At 43.3% G+C, this 5,465-nt stretch overlaps 1 protein-coding gene across 1 annotated transcript in view; it reads right to left on the reverse strand.

Moving 5' to 3' along the window:
* LOC104993123 overlaps positions 1–5,465 on the reverse strand; it is a 137,788-nt gene that overhangs the window by 11,670 nt on the left and 120,653 nt on the right. The gene's annotated exons all lie outside the window — the stretch shown is intronic.

Consider the following 5,465-nt stretch of genomic DNA (forward strand, 5'->3'; position numbering starts at 1 on the left):
CCCCCCCCCCCCCCCGTGCGCGGCAACTTCCAGAACAACTCCCTCCTCCTCCCACCCGCTCCTGCCAGGTGGTCCCCCCCCCGTGCAGCCCCCTCTCTCTCTGGGATCGCACCACTGCTTGGGCTCCTTGCCCTGCAAGCCCAGGCTTGGTAAGAGCCCCTTGCTCCTTCTGGCTCTGGGATGTTACCCTCCCCGTGGACAGTCCACAGCTCACCCGCACTTTCTGGAGAGTCCCTTTGTTAAACTCTCATCAGATTACTCAGTTGGCACATGACTCTGTCTCCAGCCATGACTCTGGCAGAAGTGGGATTATACTTACCGAGTGGCCTTTGGGTCAGAATTAGAGCAAGTCACATCAGGCTAATGTGAAAAGACTTTTTTTTTCTGTGATAAATATCTAACAAATAGTTTTTCTCAGGCTATTGAGCTTGATCTTCTCAGTTTAGCAACTTGGCAATGAAAAGGAATGAGGTAATGATACTGAGAATAAGGTACCGTACAAGTGAACCTTGAAAACATGATGCTCAGTGGGAGAAGCCAATCACCAAAGATCCATGTATTGCATGACTGCATTTACATGCAAAGTCCAGAAGAGGCCAATCTACAGAGACAGAAAGTAGGTAAGTGCTTGCCAGGGTTTTGGGGGATGGAAGAATGGGGTGTAATTGCTAACGAGTATAGGGGTTTTTTGAGCTTTCCTGGTGGCTCAGATGGTGAAGACTCTGCCTGCGATGCAGGAGACCTGGGTTTGGTCCCTGGGTCAGGAAGATCCCCTGGAGAAGGAAATGGCAACCCACTCCAGTATGCTTGCCTGGAGAATCCCATGGATAAAGGAGTCTGGTAGGCTACAGTCCATGGGGTCTCAAAGAGTTGGACATGACCGAAGAAACTTAGCATACACACACACACACACACACACACACACAGTGAGCTGAACACCAATTAGTGACCAACATTTTCACGTTCACAGGGTTTTCCTCAGGGCTAGTAAAAATGTTCTAAAACTAGATAATGTTGATAGTGACAAAAACATTTGAATATACAAAAACCCACTGAGTTGTACACTTTTCAAGAGTGAATTTTATGTTACATGAATTATATCTAAATAGAGCTGTTATTTATAACTGTGTCTCAGCAGAGATCAAAAATCCATTTATTTCACTTCTGTCATAATATAACTGGACAATTTTTGGTTCTCTTAAATTATATTCTAACACGGGCTGGGTGAAAATCAGTATTCATTTGTTTGATATTTGTTGTTCTTATGGCCAGTCTATAAAGGGCTTGAAGGTAGAGGCACTTATAAAGGAAGAATAAGTGGGAAAAATATTTTATTCTAGTTTTCAGTCAACTCTACCCTCATGTCCAGGCAACTGTTGGAATAAAACTTTAGACCCCTGGAGAAGATCTTTGACTTTCCTCCTGGCAGTCACCGTTCCCAGGCCTCTGCTTAATTTGTGCAGTCTTTCCAAGACCATGCCTCTAAGGTCTGCTTCTGGGGAAAACCAACATTTTGAACTGTGATAGGAATTTCAGATTCCAGCTTTAATCCTCACTTGGGCAGATGAATGTAAGCAAGTGTTACACATAGTCTCAGGCCAGGGCCAGGGCAGGCAATTCTTTCATAGCAAACTTTCTGAAAATCAATTGAGAGAGAACTCATTGAGTCCAGAATGTTGGTTTCTGCAGGAGCAAGGCAAGTACTCATCTAACCCAGAGGGAGACTCAATTTGAATGAACGTGTAAACAGTCCTGGGGGCTTTGCTGTTAGCTCGCTTGGTAAAGCATCCTCCTGCAATGCGGGAGACCTGGGTACGATCCCTGGTCTCAACCCAAACAGTCTTGGAATGGAACATATCTGAGTTACCTGCCATCAACTGACTTTAAAAGTCATGATGAAAGCTGAGCGCTGAAAAATTGATGCTTCTGAACTGTGGTGTTGGAGAAGACTCTTGAGAGTCCCTTGGACTGCAAGGAGATCCAACCAGTCCATCCTAAAGGAGATCATTCCTGAATATTCATTGGAAGGACTGATGCTGAAGCTGAAACTCCAATACTTAGGCCACCTGATGCAAAGAACTGACTCCTTTGAAAAGACCCTGATGCTGGGAAAGATTGAAGGCAGGAGAAGGGGATGACAGAGGATGAGATGGTTGGATGGCATCACCGATTGGATGGACATGAGTTTGAGTAAGCTCCAGGAGTTGGTGATGGACAGGGAGGCCTGGCATGCTGCAGTCCATTGGGTCACAAAGAGTCGGACAGGACTGAGCGACTGAACTGAACTGAAATATCATGAAAATGAAAGCCCATCTGACGGCCTTTAAAAATTCAAGTCACTGACTTTGAAAGTGTTCTCTGTATTTTTATGGCACAGGTAACTCAGTGCTCAAATTGGGGGCAGGGGAGAGGGCTCTCTTAGGAAGGTTTTTTTCATCTTTTGCAAAACAGCTGAAAATTAACAAGCTGATTTCATCTAAGATTCAAGCCTGTGCACAGCTCTCGCAACATTCATTGAAAGGCATTTGTAGCACAGAAGAACCATCTGCAGACTAACTGATAAGAAGAAAGCAGAAGCCATCACACCCCCTTCACCTGCATTACTGTCGCCTTTAGCAGAGCAGCTGTAAGAGACACCGGGCGGAGCGGCCGCACAAAACCTCAGTCCCTAAGCAAGAACTTTGAAGAAGAGCTTTTTGGGAATAAGAGGGCAGTTTTGGATCAAGAAGACTGCAACAGTGCCTGTTAAAATTTTATGGAATATTTTGTTCCCCTTTAGCCACATCTAAGACTCCTAGGTGACTTTCCGTCACGAGGGATTTGCGGAGCAAAGGCAAATATGTTAATGGAGAAAAGATTTGGGGTCAAAGGTAACAGTGACCAAAAAAAGTACTGGAGAGCTTTTAGGCAAAAAATAAAACAGAAAATGAAAGCTCTCATTTCCTGAACAGAGAGTAGTGACAAGTCCCAGGAGAACCCAAAAGGGCTCTGGGTAGAGAAGATCATAGTCTGCTACTTTTTGTTTTGTTCAGGATTAAAATGCGAACTAAATTTTGTTTAGCATTTTATTAAATCCCTTAGAGAGTTATTCCTTACAATGTTTTTGATTCACTCAAAAAAGTCAAATAATGTTTTTTTGTTTTTTTTTTAAGAGAGAACTAAAAAGCAGAGGCTTTATTCCATCAGCTACTAAATAAAGACTCCCCTTAGGGTACTTTTCAGGAAGTCTGATCAAACTGTCATCTTAACAAATATTTGAATGATAATATTTCCTTTAAAAGAAGAAACTGGTGGTCAGTTCATCCTTGGTATTATGAAGAGGTGAGTGTATGAATCAATAGATCGTGATACATATAGTGGGAAAATTGGTTATCTTTGGGTTAAGGTGAAACGTTACATTTTGAGTGTGTTTTAAGTTATACAAAGCTTGATTGTGATTTGCAACAATATGTCTCAGATTTTGTGTTTGTTTTGGAGGATCAAAATGTTTAATGAGTTCTGAGTTGATTTTTGAGACTTTAACAGCGTTTGAGAGTTAGGGTACAAACACCTGAAAAAGAAAACCATTTTATTTTGTCTACACGTTTTTCAATTCACAAACTATTTTACCTCCAGTGGGCCAAGACGTGGCTACATTCAGGATTCGGGAAAACTGGAACTTCCTACATGATTACAATCTTTTCTTTGCCTGTAACAATTATGCAAGTTTGAAACAATCCCTAACCATTGCAGTACTTATCAACTTTCTCCCTTGGAAAAGTGGGAATAGCCCTTGAGATCCTGCATTATTTTTGTGTGATCACATTCCAGTGGGAAACAGACACTTAGCCAAACTTACATCAGCACTTCCTATGATAGTTATTAGAAATTAAGTACAGGAAAAAATGTTGCTATCTCTTGCATTTTTGTGGCTCTGTAAAAAAAAAAGAAAAGATATATTTTGACTCTTCCTTTCCACACTTTCCTCCCATTGCAAATATTTTGAGCAAATAACGACATGTTGGCATTTGATCATTCTTAAGACTCTACAAAATAAAAGAAATTGTACCATGCTATATTCGTCTCCTAGGGCTGCCATAGCAAAGTGCCACAAACTGGAAGGCTTTACACAACACATGTGGATTGTCTCACGGTGCTGGATCGTGCTCTCTCTGACACCAGAAGGGGGACTCCTTCTTGCCTCTTCCTGGCTTCCGGGGGTTGGCCAGCCACCTCTAGCTTTCCTCGGCTGTAGGTGTATCCCTCAGGCCCTCTGCGGTCACGTGACGTTCTCCTTGTATGTCTCATCGTCATCCTTCCTGTGTATCTATTTCAGTGTTGAGATTTCCCCCTTTTATACACCAGTCAAGTTTGATCAGGGCCGCATCCTAATGGCCTCATTTAAACTTAATATTCTGTGGAAAGATCCTACTTCCAGTTAAGGCCATATTGTGGGGCTAAAACGTCCACATATCTTTTTGATGGGGACACAATTCAACCTATAAGACACATCTATACACATGTACAAATAACCACAGCACACAAGGTATTATGCTCAGATTTAAGGAAGACAACGTTTGGTTTATAGCATCAAAATGTTCTCTACGTATGGGAGCAGGATGTGTCTTGAGATCGGCGAAGACGAATCTGATCTCGTAAGTATCTAGTGCCCCCTGACTGGTGGCATCACTAATGGTTCACCAGTCAACTCTCCATCCCCCCCGAGAGTTAAGTAATTGGCCTCAGCTTGGGACTGGTCACTGGAGTCAGGATTCTGATTCGGACAGTCAGTCTGAGTCTTGGTGCTTGCTCACTCCAGAGTCCTAGCTTTTCATTTCACAACTTAAGAAACAACAGCTCAAAGAAGAAGCCTTTGGAGGAGAGTTACCAAGCCTTCTGAGGAGCATTGGTCTTCATTTCCAGCCTTTAGGTGTTAGCAGATCTCTGTGCATCTCAGTATTTCTGATCAGTCAGTTAGTAGAAGTGAACAGTAGCTGTGAGTTCTTCATTCCATGTTTTTCTGTTCTGCCCCCTGATGACACAATGAACTGGCTTCAGTAACTATTTCACACACACACATCCCCACACACTCACATACACGCAAATGCACACTTTCACTGCCACACTTACACATACTTACAAACATATAGATGCACACACACACACACACACAGACCCCTTTCCTTCTTCAAAGCCTCTGCCCGTAACATCTCTATCATCAAGAATGTGCCTCATCGAGTCCTGGTCCGCCGCTGTCTCAGTTCAGTTCAGTCGCTCAGTCGTGTCCAACTCTTTGCGATCCCATGAACTGCAGCACGCCAGGCCTCTCTGTCCATCACCAATTCCCAGAGTCCACCCAAACCCATGTCCATTGAGTCTGTGATGCCATCCAACCATCTCATCCTCTGTCATCCCCTTCTCCTCCTGCCTTCAATCTTTCCCAGTATAAGGGTCTTTTCCAATGAGTCAGCTCTTCGCAACAGGTG

This window comes from Bison bison, unplaced genomic scaffold (genome assembly GCF_000754665.1).
Source record: "Bison bison bison isolate TAMUID 2011002044 unplaced genomic scaffold, Bison_UMD1.0 scf7180017864233, whole genome shotgun sequence".
Classification (NCBI taxonomy): domain Eukaryota; kingdom Metazoa; phylum Chordata; class Mammalia; order Artiodactyla; family Bovidae; genus Bison; species Bison bison.